This window comes from Mobula hypostoma, chromosome 11, assembly GCF_963921235.1.
Source record: "Mobula hypostoma chromosome 11, sMobHyp1.1, whole genome shotgun sequence".
NCBI classification, from domain to species: Eukaryota; Metazoa; Chordata; class Chondrichthyes; order Myliobatiformes; family Myliobatidae; genus Mobula; species Mobula hypostoma.
Window position 1 is genome coordinate 23,091,135 of NC_086107.1, and position 17,874 is coordinate 23,109,008.

Sequence of the window (17,874 nt, forward strand, 5' to 3'; positions counted from 1 at the left end):
GTATCCCAAATTCTGTTTTTTGTAGCTCAGTGCATATTTGATACTCAATGTCTTCACTCATTTCATCAATACGACGAGCTACAGACTTATTACTCAGAGGAATTGATTTTAAAATTTTGCTATCCATTTTGAGAACAGTGCTGAGCACTTCTGATACAGCAGGCATTATTAATCTTCCACCAATTTTATGAAATTTTCCACTCTTTTCTATCATTTTGAAAATGTTATAAGAAGCAATGAGACCACTATCAAGGTCATTTTTAGCTTTCTTATCAAATAACTCAAATGTGCAGTTCTTTTCAAATGCTCCTTTCATCCATTGGAATTGAGTAATACTATAAGTAGCCTTTACAGGGTGTCTTATGGAAGTGTTCTTGCAATCTTGATGGTTTCATGGTTTCAGTAGACAGTTACATATTACAAATCAGATACATGGGGCATTGCTTATCTGTCGGGAACAGAATTAAATCAGACTCCAGGTATGATTGACACACTCCTTAGTTCCTGTTTCTTTGCAGGATTAGAATTCAAGGCATCACACCCTTCAGACTCATAGAGATCGTGCCGTATGTATTTATCCATCATTAATGGGGATGCTGATGACGGCAGTGAGTTGACCCAGCTGGTACAATGGTAGTGGCATACAAAGGAACGGGAGGTGATAATGAACACAATCACAATAGCAAAAATTATGTAGACATAAATAATAAAGGCATCCGTTAGTCTTGCTAGACCATGGATCTGCACCTGGAAAGTCTTCACCCTCCAGGGCGCAGGCCTGGGCAAGGTTGTATGGAAGATCAGCAGTTGCCCATGCTGCAAGTCTCCCCTCTCCACGACACCAGTGTTGTCCAAGGGAAGGGCATTAGGACCCATACAGCTTGGCACCAGTGTCATCGCAGAGCAATGTGTGATTAAGTGCCTTGCTCAAGGACACAACACGTTCCCTCGGCTGGGGCTCGAACTCATGACCTTCAGGTCGCTAGTCCAATGCCTTAACCACTTGGTCATGTGCCCACACTATGCAGACAAGGATTCTGAATATTAGTCGGGATAGTGCTAGTGTCTCACAAGCTACCTTTATACTATTCCAGTTAGTGGGATTGACCAATCATGTAAGTTTTCATAATCCCCAAAAATAGTTGTGGACCGCACATAAGAAGCTGAGATCACTTTGATCACCTCAAGAGGAATCCTTGGGGTTGGCAGGTTCACTGATTGCCTCTATTTCACTGATTGGTTCCGGCCAGCACTGCATGACCTGTTTTCCATAGATCCCTGGAGAAAATTGAGAGGGTGTACTGTTCATATAAGTGGTTCCCAACAAGGTGGTTATGTGTCCTAATGAGACATTAGGGGAAAGCAAAGTCATCGGGGCATTCAAAATTCTTGGGGGGGGAGGGGGGTTGGTAAGCAGCACCTTACTTACCAGTTGTTAATATTGCATGAACTAGTTCCATGCCGCGAGTCATGGGGAACCGTTGGCCACTCTGGTTGCTAATTATGCATTCTCAATAATGTCTGTTTGGTTGGTAAGGTTGGATGAGATTGCCGAGTTTCAGGTGCATTGTGACAACGAGTACTCACTGTCTACAGAGCTATGGTTCTTCCTGTGTTCTAGTGCCTCATCCTTTGTTTTTGGAGTTGCCCACTCTACTAATGGTCGGTCAGGTCTCCTGCCTCAAGTAGGGTGCCCCTTCACCGGCCTTACAGAGGAATTCAAGTGTTCTAAGGTGCATCTACAGATGTCACTCAAAGACTAACATGACAAGACCTTCAGTAATGCTGCACAGACCTTATCAACTGGTGGAAATGGACCCCAGCTGATGCAGTGCAGCAAGGAACAGCAGCCCTTAGCATAGAGACTTTGTGGTGCAAGTCCAACAGTGCAGGAGCAAATTTGGTCTGGCAGCAAGTGGACCCACCTAACACAAGGCCACAATTCCAGAGTGAAGGAAGATGGTTGTCAAGGACGTGTGGTGACAAGAAGAGTTAGACAGAAGTGCAAAGGTTATCTCCCTGGGTAAGTGGGGGCAATAGATGGGGTGGGAATGCATTGAGAGGAGGAAAATCAGCTGGAAGGACATATGGGAGATGGAAGCAAACAGACTTAGCTTTCTCTTCACGGTTAAATATGTTGTGCTTCCCTCACAAAAAAACCTCCACCAGTGGCTCGGTGAAGACCCATCTTATGACCTGTGCCCGATTCCGGCAACCTTCAAGCATATCCTGGCAAGCTGCAAAACCGACCTCACACAAGGCAGATACATCTTGCATCACAACCAGGTCTTGAAGAGCCTAGCAACGGCAATTGAGGCCAAGAGGATAACAAACAACTCCTTGCCCCCTTGAATGACTAATGCTCGGACACCAGCAGCATAAATCCAGGAGGGAGGGAAAAGACCAATGAATCTCCCTGCCAAGCCTGAAACAGGGCAGACGATGATGGCCCATGACTGGAAAACGCTGGTGGATGTCAATAAACAACTCACCTTTCCACCGGAAATTGCTCCCACCAGCCTTAGGCCAGACTTGGTTCTCTGGTCCACTTCATTACAATCATCTACATTGTGGAACTCACAGTCCCGTGGGGAGGATTCAGTGGCTGAAACACATGAGTGCAAGAAGCTACGCTCTGCAGATCCAGCATCTGAAGCTCAGTGATGGGGCTGGAAAAACAAAGCTTGTCCTGTGGACGTGGGTGTAGGGATTTATAGCCACATACACCATGAAGGAGCCGAGGATCCATGGTCAGACTCTATGGCAAACCACATCAGAGGAGGTGGCACGAAGAAATCACTAGCTTTGGATCAAGTGAAGAGACCTATCCTGGGCTCCAAGATAGCATCAAGAGAGCAGAAAGACATAACAGTGGTGACTCTGGGACACAATAAGTCATCACTGATCCCTCCAGAGATGTCGTGGGCTAATTGATGAAACATCGAGGAAGGAGGGTACCCACTTGAAAACACCTGCATGTCAACCCTGTGACACTCACAACATAAAGGCAATCTCGAGCAAGTGCTCATGATCCTTTGGCATGAGGGATATTATCATCTTATCCTGTGTTTTTTTATTTTAATTTCACCTTAAATATGACTAATGATTTGGCCTCCACCACTCTTGGGGGGAAGAATTCCAGAGACTCACTATCCTGAGAAAATAAGCTTTTTTATCACCTTAGTTTTAAATGTTCAGTTTTTATTTATCTTTCTACCAGTGTGAAAACATCTCAACATTTACCTTGCCTAGCTCCCTTAGGGTCTTATATATTTGAATAAGGTCTCCCCTCATTCTTCTAAACCAGTGAAATTGGACCAAAACTCATTTGCTTCTCTTGATAGTACAAGTATTGCTTTGGTTGGACTGAGCTGACTGAATTTCGGAAACACTGTTTTTCAGTGGGGATGTTAAGTGAGGCCCATCTCACGTGAAAGACTTTATGACATAACTTCAGAGACGACCAGCAGGTTTCTATGATATTTTGAGGTCAAGGTTTATCCCTCAACCAAGGCCATTAAAATCTGAAACTGTTTGTGTCCAACTACCTGAATGCTTCCTACATCATAACAAAGAATATAATTTAAAATGATCTAATTTTGTGAAAATAATTTATAGATGCCCTGATCCCATGACAAGTGCTTTGTTCTTGTTACGGCATGGAGCAAGGATACTTAGCCCATCAAGCCCACAACCATTCACATCAGTCTCACTCGCCTCTTTTTGTTTGCCTGTAGACCATACGATCATAAGACATAGGAGCAGAATTAGGCCATTCTAACCACTGGGGCTGCTCCACCATTCCATCACAGTTTATGTATTATCTCTCTCAACCCCATTCTCCTGACTTCTCCCTGTAATCTTTGACACCCTTACTAAAAAGGAACCTATCCACCTTCATTTTCAATATAACATTTGACTTGGCCTTCACAGCCATTGGTGGCAATGAATTCCACAGATTCACCATCCTCTGGCTAAAGAAATTCCTCCTCAAAGACCTCCAACATATTCCCTCCTGCATGCTTGTCAGCGTCCCTTTGATTACCTTGTCACTTCCCCATCCGAAGGGGTAATGAACAATATTCATTTAACCTACCATCACTTCTTTGAGATGTGGTTGCAAGCCAGATCACCCAGCAGAAGCATGCACTCTCATTCTCACTCTGACTCTGACTCTCACTCTCACTCATACTCACACTCATACACACACAGCGTCACCGGGAGAATCTGCAAATGCCACTCAGCTGCCCTGGTCATAATCAAACCCAGGTCTCTGGAGCTATGAGGTGGCAGCATCAGCTATGGCACCACCATGCTGCCCAAGAGTATGAGCCTTTGTTTCTTTGTTTCCCTCAGAAGTCTTGTGCCATAGGAAGCAAAGATAAAACTCCTGAAGATCAAACCAATTGTACATTAACTAATTCCCTTTGAGGGTCTAGCTTGGACACCCCTGTTCATACGCCATTGGTAAACAATGACTCATCTCTCTAAAACCTCATACAATACAAAAGGCACAGAGAAGGCAGGGATGCACTATGATTGTCTAAGTTGAAAAGCAGGAAATACATTTGTTTTCCAGTAATCCACTTGTTTTCATAACGAACGATGTAGACCATCTTTACTCTAAATCTAAACTTAGTAATACTCACACTCCCCACTCCTTCTCCTCCTGTCAAAAATAAATAGCTGTTAATTGCAGAATTTCGGTCCAGATTCAAGAGCAGGCGATCATTCATAAAATGCTGGAGGAACTTGGCAGGCAGCATCTATGGAAATGAATAAACATGAGTCCTGATGAAGGCTCTCAGCCCAAACCATTGACTGTCTATTTATTTCCATACATGCTGCCTGACCTGCTGAGGTCCTCCAGCATTTTGTGTCCGTTACTCTGGATTTGCAGCATCTGCAGAATTTCTTGTGTTTACGCTATCACTCATTTTGTTTTCATCATCGTTTCAAACAAATAGTGATTATTTGTTTAAGAGCATGTGCAGATTATTTGTAGTCTCAATTCCCACTTCATTGCCTTCATTTTGAAGTTGTTTTTTCAATGGACATCAGTTTAGTGTAATGAAATTTATGCGGAATTTAAACTGGTGGCTGACCATCTAAGCATTTGCACTCAGTAATAAGAATCAGAATCAGAATCAGGTTTATTATCACCGGCATGTGATGTGAAATTTGTTAACTTAGCAGCTCTAGCAAAGAAAAAATAAAAAAATAATAATAATAATAAATAAACAAGGTTGTGGAAACCATCGAAAGAGTGCAGAGGAGATTTACAAGGATGTTGCCTGGATTGGGGAGCATGCCTTATGAGAATAGGTTGAGTGTACTTGGCCTTTTCTCCTTGGAGGGACGGAGGATGAGAGGTGACCTGATAGAGGTGTACATGATGATGAGAGGTATTGATCATAAGATAGTCTGAGGCTTTTTCCCAGGGCTGAAATGGCTAACACGAGATGGCACAGTTTTAAGGTTCTTGGAAGCAGGTACAGAGGAGATGCCAGGGGTTAAGTTTTTTACGCAGAGAGTGGTGAGTGCGTGGAATGGGCTGCCAGCAACTGTGGTGGAGACGGATACAATAGGGTCTTTTAAGAGGCTCCTGGATAGGTACATGGAGCTTAGAAAAATAGAGGGCTATGGGTAACTCTTGGTAATTTCTAAGGTAAGGACAAGTTCGGCACAGCTTTGTGGGCCAAAGGGCTTGTATTGTGCTGTAGGTTTTCTATGCTTTTTCTATGCTTCTATTTTTTCTAAATCAATTATGTATATTGAATAGATTAAAAAAAACATGCAAATACAGAAATACTGTATATTTAAAAAAAGTGAGGTAATGGCAGGTATTCTAAACATTTGTGGATATAGAAGTCACTAGTCACTACTTCCTCTCTTCTTTTTGAATCTTGAAGCATATTTAAAAATCATTGTCAAATGTTCCCTAATGTCGATCAGCAATGAAGTTGCTCAGAAGGATATGACTGTGTTCAATGGAGTGGATCTAGGGTCTCCACAATCCCTTCCAATTTCAGTAAAAATGTGAGAAATGGAAGCAAGAGTGAGTTCGGCTACAGATTCCTGCAGGGTGTCTGTACCTCTTCAATTCTGTTCTGTACGCATTCTTGATTTTACTCCCTCCACCAATGGAAATCATTCTTTCAGCTGCGAGTCTCCAAGCTCTAAGGTTCCTTTACCTCCATTCCCTTCTTTGCAACCTTCCTGGAAATCTACTTTACTGCCCTGATGTAGGCTTTCAGGAATACTCCAAGGTAGGATCCTGACATAACAACAGGAATTCTGCAGATGCTGGAAATTCAAGCAAAACACATCAAAGTTGCCGGTGAACGAATTCAAGCAACACACATCAAAGTTGCTGGTGAACGACCTCCACGACCTCCTCTACTGTAAAGATGAAGCCACACTCAGGTTGGAGGAACAACACCTTATATTCCGTCTGGGTAGCCTCCAACCTGATGGCATGAACATCGACTTCTCTAACTTCCGCTAATGCCCCACCTCCTCCTCGTACCCCATCTGTTACTTATTTTTATACACACATTCTTTCTCTCACTCTCCTTTTTCTCCCTCTGTCCCTCTGAATTTACCCCTTGCCCATCCTCTGGGTCCCCCCCGACCCCTTGTCTTTCTTCCCGGACCTCCTGTCCCATGATCCTCTCGCATCCCTTTTGCCTATCACCTGTCCAGCTCTTGGCTCCATCCCTCCCCCTCCTGTCTTCTCCTATCATTTTGGATCTCCCGCTCCCCCTCCAACTTTCAAATCCCTTACTCACTCTTCCTTCAGTTAGTCCTGACGAAAGGTCTCGGCCTGAAACGTCGACTGCACCTCTTCCTAGAGATGCTGCCTGGCCTGCTGCGTTCACCAGCAACTTTGATGTGTGTTTCCTGACATAACATCACCTTTTGTTGTCGGTTCTCCCCAAATTCCAATGGCCTAACTTATGGAAATCTCATACGTATGAAAAAGCTTTTGGTAAACCAACAGGATGGATGGGGTTTCTTGGCTTCTGCAGGACTGCAGGCATCTTCTACTGGGTAGAAGCTGGTGAGCTACAACAATTGGAGGCTGTGTCCAACTGAGCAGAAGAGCGAGCACTGACCAGACTCATTCATACACCTCAGCTCATGGATGCGCTTCCCATGTCCATTTGCCCTTCCCATGTCTGTTCACTCTCCCATCACAACCGTTTCTATGACCCTCTCCAACATATTGTTTTCAACTTACGAACAATTGAGACTACGAATACTTCGCAGGAACAAAACGCTGTCATAACCCACGGACGGCCTGTACGCAACATCAGCATCGTCTTTGATTATGTTGCTGTGAATATCCTTGGGAGTATTTTTAACAACATTAAGGGTGATGTATAAATGGAAGTGGTTTTCCACTTTAGTCTCTGTATAAAGCAACCCACCCAAAGTCAGCCAAGTGATCAAAAATGGTCAAGGATGTCTGGGGCAGTGCAATAAATACAGGAAGTATTAGAAATACTCAGCAGGTTAGGCAGCATCAGAGGAGAGGGAAGCAGGATTAATGCTTCAGATCAATCACCATTTGTTGCTTCACCTGTTGTGCCTGAACTGCTGACTGTTCCCAGTATTCCGTGTTTTACCTGTTCAATTATGTCCAGTGCAATTTAAGCTTTCATAATATTCTGCACTTATTCAAGAAACAATATATAAAGCTCGATCATAAATCTGAAGGAATTAATCATTGTGTATGCTGTTGGATAGGTTTGAGGAATTTCTTAGAATTATGATGCTGTTTTTAGTGCAACTACATGAGCAGACATGTTTTAAAAACTTTGAGTATTATTTTTAACATATCAAGAAGCAGACTACAGAAGCTGGGATATGGTTCTGTATATTTTGAAGTAATTTTTAGTTCTTTGAAATTAGGTTATTCATAGGATGTGGATGAAACTGATTTAAAATGCTTAGCTCATGTAAAAAACAATATTCATCACATTAATCAGCCTGCACTATTCTTAAGTATAATAGGCCTGATTCTTAAAGGGAAAAAATGACTTCAAGCAAAAACACTAGAATAAAATTGTAACATGCAAGCATAATATTCAACACAAATTATCAGTAGTAAATGTAAAGGAAACATTTGGTTCTTTTTAAAAAATAATAACCAAATGTATTTTACAAGCTGATTATTCTTTCTAATGATTACATTTACCAGCTTGTGTTATCACAGCATCCCTGACGTATAATGATCCATTTTGTTAACAGGGCTTTCCCTTGCCAGAAATAACTCTGTTCACAATGTGATGAATACAACTATTATCCATGAATGATTCAGTCCAGACAGAGAGACAAGTGAAATAGACAATCAGGAAATGTTGGGAGCCAAACATCAAATTGCAGCCAGTGGGTTGCATGTACAGATTCAGAACGAAGTTTACAGCAGGGCCAGACACCATTCAACCCATCAGAGCCACAAAGGACGCCATAGAAATGCAAGAAAATTTTACTTTCCATTGAAAAATTGTAAGACCATTAGTTATTCTCTTTAAGAACAAGAATGATTTGATATAACTTACTAATATTTAAAATTCAGCACTAAAGTAGAAACACAAATGCAAGGCCATGTTAATTGATAATCCCAAAAGGAAAATGGCAGATGCTTGAAATCCAAAAATAAAATTCAAGTTCAAAATTAAAAGTACATTTATTATCTAAGTATGCATGCTGTATACAACCTAGGGATTCATCTTCTAGCAGGCAGTCACAAAACAAAGAGGCACAATGGAGCCCCTTAAGAGAACCTGCACAACAAAGACCATCAGACACTCAATGTGTGGAAAAAAGAACAAATTGTGGAAACAATAAAACAGTAAACAAATAACACTCAGCACATTAACAGCAGAGTCCCCGAAAGTGAGTCCACAACCAGAGAGGTAGTTCAGCATAGAGGCGAGTGAAGCCAGTTCAGGAGCCTGGAGGCTGCAGGCCCAGGCCATGGAGCCACTCCAGTGCTGTGGTGAGTGCCCATGGTTGCAGGCCCAGGCCATGGAGCCAGTCCAGTGCTGTGGTGAGTGCCAATGGTTGCAGGCCCAGGCCATGGAGCCAGTCCAGTGCTGTGGTGAGTGCCAATGGTTGCAGGCCCAGGCCATGGAGCCAGTCCAGTGCTGTGGTGAGTGCCCATGGTTGCAGGCCCAGGCCATGGAGCCAGTCCAGTGCTGTGGTGAGTGCCCATGGTTGCAGGCCACAGCTGCAGAGTCACACAGTCCTGGTGAAGGGTCCTGGCCAAAAACATTGACCGCTTATTCCCTTCCATAGATGCTGTCTGACCTACTGGGTTCCTCCAACAATTTGTGTGTACTGCTTTGTATTCAAATACCTTTTATTATACAGCAATCCAAAATGGCTGCCAGTACCTAGGACAGGAGGACTTTGCCTGTTACACGACTGGCGTTTAGAGTATCAGTAAAGGTCTTCCATCTCTGCCGGTGTTCAGGGCTTCTTTCATTGTGTCGGTAGCTTCCTCTCAGTTTTCACTACTGTCAGTTATGCAAGTCCTGGGCGAATTCTCAGGAATACTGTCGCACTTGTTGCTGTTTCCATAACAATTTTATTTTACCAGTCGGGGTTGTTAGCCCTGAGCTGAACCCTCGAACTGGAGGACCAGTGGACCACTCTACCCTTTGACCCATATGGCACGGGTGACCCTACCAAGAGCCAAAGCATAAAGCTCTGACTCCAGCCAACAAAACTCTCTGGGTCATTAAGGCACGCAAGCCTCCAAACCATTGCAAGGCTAGTACCTATATAAGAGAAGTTCAGCAGGTACGGCTCTTCCCACCTCTCCCAGTGGACCGCTACTTTGTTTCATTTTTGCTTCCAAGGTTCACTTTTGATGCTATGACAAAATCTTCCTTCCCAGCAGCTCCTGGCAGTGAATTTTCGGTGCTATTCACTTGTTGCAGACTCCTAATGTTTCATGCATTGTAATTTTCTTAACTATGATAATACTTAGAACAATCTCCTCCAACACTTTGAATGTCATTGAGTATAGAATTAGATCCTGGATAGAGTGGTGAAAGGCCCAAGGTGTATTTTTTTTTGTAACTGATGGATTCTGTTGTACCACCTCAGGCTTTAATCATCAGCCTCTCGGAACATCTATTATAACAATGAACCTGCTTGGGAGTCAGGTAACCGCCACCTGCTAGAATAGTCTCTTTCATGACGGCCATTGAGACATAGTTTAAGGGCAAATGGAGTCTGCGTTGAGTACACTGAGCATGATAATTATAACAGAAACAGATATTGTTTCAGGTCCTACTGAGTTCAGCATTTCGATTGCCACTATCTGTGCCATTACAAGTAATAAATATGCTGAGTCTTAATCCAAATTAACAGCTATGCTTTCCTATCGTGATTAACTTCAAAATTGTTTCATTTGCTGTAAAGATGTATCAAGCTCCAGAAAAAATATGTCCAAATCTTTCTTCATTTTCATTATATTAGTAAAACTGGTATATGATGGTTTCAGAATAATACTACCAATGGCAATGCCCTGCAGACAGTTCACAAGTACTTTTTTTTAACATCTTTTACTTATTCTTTCAAATATGATTCTACTACTAAGTTGCATGTGATTGGAACATGTGATTTACACTTGGATGGTGTGATTTTGGGCCGATTGAATGATCTGGCACTTTGCTGTCTCTGAGGGAGTTGGGTGAGGTTGGGAAGGGAGTGTATGGCCTGAAGACGGGATGTGAGCCCATGATCGACTCTATTGCTTCTCGCCTACTGAGGCGCGAGCAGGGCTGAAGATGAGGAAGGCGAGAGCGGCGTGCGGGAGGGTGTTCAGCACTATTTGCCCGGTTTTCCTCTCCCTCTCACTGGCAGCAGGCCGACGAAAGTGCAGGAGTCCTGGGTTCCATGCTGCAAGGATTGATTGGCAAGGTTCCTAGCTGTGGACTCATTTTGAGGGACTTTGAGGCTCATGTTGTATGTGTTTCTGGATTCTGGTTACTCTTATTTTGCTGCTTTTGTGGGGCAATTGGTGCAGACTGGGCTGCCTCGACAAAGACTGGCTCGGTGGCCTGCAGCGAGCTAGCAGCGCAGAACTAATCTGAACTGAATACTCCTGGACTCCAAGTTTGATGTTTGATATTCTATGTGTTGGCTTTTTGCCATTTACGCAATTTGTTCTTTCTTCATGCAATAGGTTTTTAATCTTTTCTCTGAACAGTTCTATGATGTTTCTTTGTCATGTGGCTAGCTGCAGGAGGATGAAACTCAGAGTTGTATTCTGTATACAGACTTTGATAGCAAATGTACTTCTAATCTTTTCAATCCGCGAATAATAACTCACTGATGAATCATTGACCCAAACGTTCTCTCAATGGAGGTCATCTGATGTGCTGAGTATTCCCAGCATTTACTGTTTTTGTTGTATTATAATATTTCGATTGGTAGTATTTTCAACAGTGAGCTCGCATTTCAGTATATAAATTATCCTTATGACACAGTAGCATGTCTCTTGATAGGTTTTCCTGAATAAATATTGTGATCCATGTAGACCTCAGCTTGAAAAACTGCTGCTCTTACAGAGGCAGATAGGACAACCTCTGGAGAAGTCATGGGAAAAAAATCAGCGATATAGACTACAGGGAACAAAAATATCCAAACAAAATGAGTTAATTCAACTAAAGCATGATAAGAGGCTTACCCACTTAGCAGTTGGTGCTCTATGATGTAATCCCACTGGATTTCTGCCACTTCCTTAATATCCAATATTTCATTGAATTTCTAACATCTGTCCATGCACTGGATCAAGAGAATTCCAATTGAGTACGGTTTGCACAGTTACAACAGTGCCAGGTTCCCTGTTGGAGATGATGGGTAAACATTGTAAGAATCTGTAACTTTGCCGATTCAGGCACAGGTTTGAAGGCAGAGGCTGAAAATGGTTGACTTGGTCAGCCCCCTCACCATGAGCAAGGCAGAAACCACATGAAATTTTTAAATGCAATTTAAAATTATTCATGAAAAATGATTGACATGCAGTTTTGTTGCACTATTTTGACTTCTGAGAGTGCTTTGCAGCCAAAGAAATATATATGAAGTGTTATAAATGTTCCAGTTTCTGAAATATGGCAGTGAAGTGCAAAATGATTCACCTTGAAAGGTCAAAATTGAAGGTAGAATGCAGGGCTAATGGCAGGATTTGTAACAGTGTGGAAGAGCAGAGGGATCTTAGAGTTCATATCCATAAATCCCTCAAATTTGCAACGTAAGTTGATAAGTGGTAGGATGGTTAAGAAGGTGTGTTGGCCTTCGTTAGTCAGGTTATTGAGGTCAAGGGCCGAAAGGTAATGTTGTGGCTTATAAACCTCTGGTTAGAGTTTTAGGAAAGATGTGAATCCTTGGAGAGAATGCAGAGGAGTTTCACCAGAATAATTCATGGCTTACAAAGCATGTCTTATGAGGATATGTTGAACGAGCTAGGGCTTTTCTCTTTGAATAGAAGGAGGATGAGAAGTGACTTGATAGAGGTGGACTAGAAGGCAAGAGGCATAGATCGAGTGGACAGCCAGCGACTTCTTTTTTCCAAGGATGGAAATGGCAAATACAAGAAGGGGACATAACTTTAAGGTATTGGGAAGAAAGTATGGGGGATGTCAGAGTTATTATATTTACACAGAGACTGGTAGGTGTGTAGAACACCCTGCCATGTGTGGTGGTAGAGATAGATACATTCGGGATATTTAAAAGACTCTTGGAAAGGCATGTGGAGGATAGAAAAATAGAGGGTTATGTGGGAGAGGTTAGATTGATCTTGGAGTTGGTTAAAGGGACAGCACAACATCATAGACTGAAGCGCTTGTGTTGTACTGTTCTATGTTCTTTGTTTTATGTTAGATATTTACAACAAACAAGCAACAAGCCGCTGGTGGTATGATTTATTTTAGTTATGTTGGTAAGGGATAAATATTGGTCAGACCATTGGATACTGTGTTCCTCTTCAAAATCCTGCTATGGATTCTTTGATGTCCGCAGAAGAGGATAATGAGCCTTGATTTCATAGCACACTTCCAGTCGTGCAGCATGCTCGGGAATGGCACAGGAGTATCAGCCTGAATTAATTCTCCAACTTGATAAAGTGGAGATAGAGATTACTAAGAGAATCCTGCCAAAATGCAGTACTGTGACAAAACATCACAGTCAGTCCCTAGTCAAACTGATCCTTTGGCAAGCAGTTCTCGGCTTAATCACCCATTCAAAGCCTGGGTGAGTAACTGCAGTCTGCTCCAGCCACTCTCTGCCTGGTGGAATGTTATAATGGAATGAATATTCAGGGAGGTTGATGGGACGCCAATCTAGCAGTGTGTGTTCCTCGGATTTCCAGCATCTGCAAAATTTCTCTTGTTTGTGAATCAAGCAGTTGTGTTGTTTTGGATGCTGTCAATGATCAGGAGTTGTCAGCTCCTCTCTCATCCAAGCCAGTGGAGTGTGTTCCGTCACACTCCAGACTTGTGCCTTGTGAATGGTGTAAAGGCTTTGAGATGTCAGGACATGATTAGATTAGATTAGGTAAAATTAGATTAAAAATGTAAGGAGTTTTGAAGGGTATAAAAAAGGGACACATTTTTTGTGCAAGTGGGAGAACTTTGTCTTCGGTTAGTTCCTGACCGGTAATAGTGCCAATAATTGAAGAAGATAGGGACAAGTACATCTTTCTTTCTTTTTAAATCTTTTTATTAAATAAGTATACAAAGGGTAAACCATAAAGGCACTAATACACTGTTAGAAATTACAGGAGATATTAATACAGAAGAAAAAATTGATACAAACAGTGCAATTTAAACATAAAATAATATAGTAAATTAATAGTATACTGATTTATATATATATATATATATCAATGGAGAAAAGGAAAAAAAAAACCCCAAAAAAACCCCAAAAAAACCCACCGTGCAACTAAACTAAAAGCAAAGCAAAGCAATGGGCTAACTTGGAAACAGGTAGAGTTAAAGAACTTAAAATCACATCCTCAAACCCGACCTCCATTAAAAACAGTTAAAAAAAAAGGCAAGGAGGGAATATAAATATGAAACAAAAGAGAAAAAAAATTACATTAAATGAAAATATTGAATAAAAGATCTCCAGGTCGGTCAAATTTAAGTGAGGAATCATAAAGATTACTTCTAATTTTCTCCAAATTTAAGCAGGGACAAGTACATCAAGAGAATCAGAGTATGTTGAGTCGAAATGAGAGCGAGAGGGTGAGGCAGAGGAAGCGGGGCCGGGGGGGAAGAAAACAAGCTGCGTGTGAGATTGTCGGATCTGTGGCTCCCCTCTCTCATTGCAGAGATCGGCTTGCTTAGAGAGTGTTAAGTATTATTTTTGAGTTTGGTACTGCTACAACTGTAGACTTTTATTTTTCTTTCTGTGTTACATTTGTGCTAGTTCTAGTAAAGTGTTTTCTTATGGCCTTAAACGTGTGTGCAGCGAATGCGCTGATCTTAATAAGAAAAGAACACAGAACAGATATTAAAATATTATCGTTGCAAGGAAGAATCCAAGACAGATTATTTATTCACCTTGTCTGCTAAACATAGCTGCAAATAGTTCAGCTTTATCTTTAATACTCACTGGCAGGACCCCACTGTCACTGTGGAAGGGGCGTTCCTAGACTGTCCTTATCCTATTAGCTCTACAACAGAAACTATTATGGCTAGAGCTTTAATCTGCTTTTGTTTAATGTACCAGTTGCCCTGTATTGCAGATTCACTAAATTGGTACCTCAGTGCTTCTGGCCTGTTGCACTTCTCATTGAAGCAGGGCTGATTTCCCTGACCTTGATGGCGATGGCAGACCAGGGGCTGTGAGAGCTGTTTCCTTCTCCCTAGCTGACATTTGAAATATGATCTGTGTTAATCCAGGTCTCTGCATTACCAGTCTGGCGAAAGGCGTCCTTTGGTCTGCCCAAAAACTTGTTGATGTTCCAGCAGTTTGAGATGTCCGTGCTGCCGATTGGTAAATTTCCAGATTGCAGGAGTACTTGCTGAAGCTTGGTGCCACCAGCACAAGGGCTCAGAGGGAGAGGACCACAGTGTAGGATTCTTCTCCTACTGGAGAGGGAGAGGCCAGGTTGGAAGAGAAAGTCACTCAATTATTATTGTGACAGTATATCACCCAGTGAGCCACATGTGTAGCAGCAGAGCGATTGATGATTATGAGTGCAATAGAACAATATTGGAAGCATTGACTATGAATGTAAAGAATGAAAAAGTATCAAATGGTTTATTTTTGTAAAAATGATTTATTATGAATAAAGCTTATTTTGCTTATATGATTAAAAACAGTGATAACTTCAGTGTGATGACACCTTAGTACCCAAATGGTACGATACCTTCTCACTGTTACCGCAACCAGATCTTTAAGTGAAATGTAACTTCCCACAACTACAATACAGAAGATTTTTTTTTCTTGGGGAGGAGGGAGGGGGCTTTTTCCAACATAAACTTGCTATATCTTTGCAAGTGTTCACATCCTGATGCTCCTGGCTCTTCTCATTATGCTGTCTATAGTTCTATTGTCTTTCCTTTTGCACCCCCCAACCCATTGTTTCCTCGTTTTACACAAATTGTCATTTCTGAAATGTGCTCTGAAATGTTTTATTATGCAATTTTCCCTAAATACACTTTATTTTTAACCAGCCAAATCAATGTAAAGTGATCAACCACTTATCAACCATGACAACATTATACGCAGGGCTATTGGCTGTAAGCATTGAATACTGATTTGTCAATTTATGTACAAGAAGAATTATTAAGTAGTACCAATTTGTTTTTTGCTTATTGTGTAAATTAGATGTCTCTAAGTATTATCCCTGACTGAACATAGAAGTTGAAATAGAATTTTTCTCCTGATACTGCAGAATACATATGTAATTAGTAAGATGGATTAATTTTATGTCATCTCTCCCCACTGATCTCCCTCCTGGCACTTACCCCTGGGGATAAGTGCTACATTTGCTCTTATACCACCTCCCCCGCCACTTAGAGCCCCGAACAGTCCCTCCAGTTGAGATAATACTTCACCTGTGAGTCTGTTGGGGACACCTACTGTATCTGGTGCTCTTAGTTCAGCCTCCTCTGCATCAGAAAGAGCTGATATAAATTGGAGGACCATATTATTGAATACCATCTTGCCGCCCGCCACAAGAGGTGAGGTTTCCTGGTGGCCAACCATTTCAATTCGACTTCCCATTACCATTCGAACGTGTTGGTCCATGGCCTCTTCTACTGTCACGCTGAGAACAACCTTAGGTTGGAGGAGCAACACCTCACATTCCATCTGGGTTGCCTCTTATCTGATGCCATATCATCGATTTCTCTAACTTCTGATAACTTCTCCCCACTCCCCCTTCTCTCTCTATTTCATTCCCCATTCTAGTTACTCTTTCACCTTTTCTCCTCTCATCACTGCTCTTCACCTCCCTCTGGTGCCCTTCCTCCTTTTCTTTCTCAAGGTCCACTGTCCTCTCCTATTAGATTTCTTCATCTTGAGCCCTTTACTTCTTCCGCCTATCACCTCCTAGCTTCTTCCTTCATCATTCACCCCTCACCCACCATTCCCCTCATCTATCTAGCTTATACTGCTTCACTTCCCCTCACCTTATTCTGACTTCTTCCCCCTTCCTCTCCAGTCCTAATGAAGGATCTCAGCCCAAAATATTGACTGTTTATTCCTCTCCATAGATGCTGCCTGACCTGCTGAGACCCTCTGGCATTTTGTGTGTGTTGCCACAGCGTTGCAGATATTTCATTAGGAGTTTGAGAAGATTTGGTATGTCAACAAAGACACTCGCAGGTTTCTACACATGTACCGTGGAGAGCATTCCAACCGTCTGGGATGTGGGGGGGGTGGGTGGGTGGTGGGTAGGGGATCTGCTGCACAGGATCAAAGTAAGCTGCAGAGAATTGTAAACTTAGTCATCTCCATCATGGACATTAGCCTCCAGAGTATCCAGGACATCCTCAAGGAGTGATCCCTCAAAAAGGCAGCATCCATCATTAAGGACCCGCAAAACCCAAGACATGCCTTGCATTGTTACATCATGAAGGAGGTACAGGAGCCTACGGGCAAGCACTCAGTGATTCAGGCATAGCTTCTTCCCCTCTGCCATTCAATTTCTGAATGGACATTGACCCCATGAACGCTACTTCAATTTCTTTTATTATTTTTGTTTAAGCACTATTTATTTAATTTAACTATTAAGTATATATATATATATTTACTGTAATTCTTTTGTTTCTATCATTATGGATTGCATTGTACTGCTGCCACAAATACAACAAATTACACAATGTATCCTGGGGATATTAAACCTGATTCTGATTCTTGTGTTTTCAGTTCTTTTTTAATACAGAGGGAAGTCATTTAGTGGATTGTAAAAGAAACTGGGCCCAGCAGAGTAATCCCATGAGTTGCTTGCCATCACTTCTTATTTCCCCATAACCTTTCAACCTCTCGTCTTGCTCAGAAGCCCATAAGTTCCACTTTGATTCATTTTTCTTGTACCCTGCTCTACTTACCCTATGGATATTGATTTGGGATCTGTGGGGGAACACGTATGTTCAAAGAGATACAAGCTCTGCACTGGACTGCAGTGAAACACAGTCCCTAGAGCTGGATGGACACAGCCTTAACAGCTATCCCAGAATACAGCACAGTGGTTGGTGCCCACGGTGTGATGGTGAGACTTGTCTCCACGGGGACTTCAGCAAATTACACAATGCCCTGTCCCAGAAAGGACAAAGTCAAATAAGTTTAATCCTTACATTTTGTTCTGATCTAGTCAGGCTAACCAAGGATTTAAAAGAA

The 17,874-nt window shown here is 42.1% G+C and overlaps 1 long non-coding RNA gene across 1 annotated transcript in view; it reads left to right on the forward strand.

The window, feature by feature from the left end:
• LOC134354242 (uncharacterized) overlaps nucleotides 1–16,892 on the forward strand; it is a 51,901-nt gene extending 35,009 nt beyond the window's left edge. The window contains exon 3 of the long non-coding RNA XR_010019741.1: nucleotides 16,749–16,892. This is a non-coding gene — a long non-coding RNA (uncharacterized LOC134354242). The remainder of the gene's footprint in view (nucleotides 1–16,748) is intronic.
• Nucleotides 16,893–17,874: the final 982 nt, after the last annotated feature.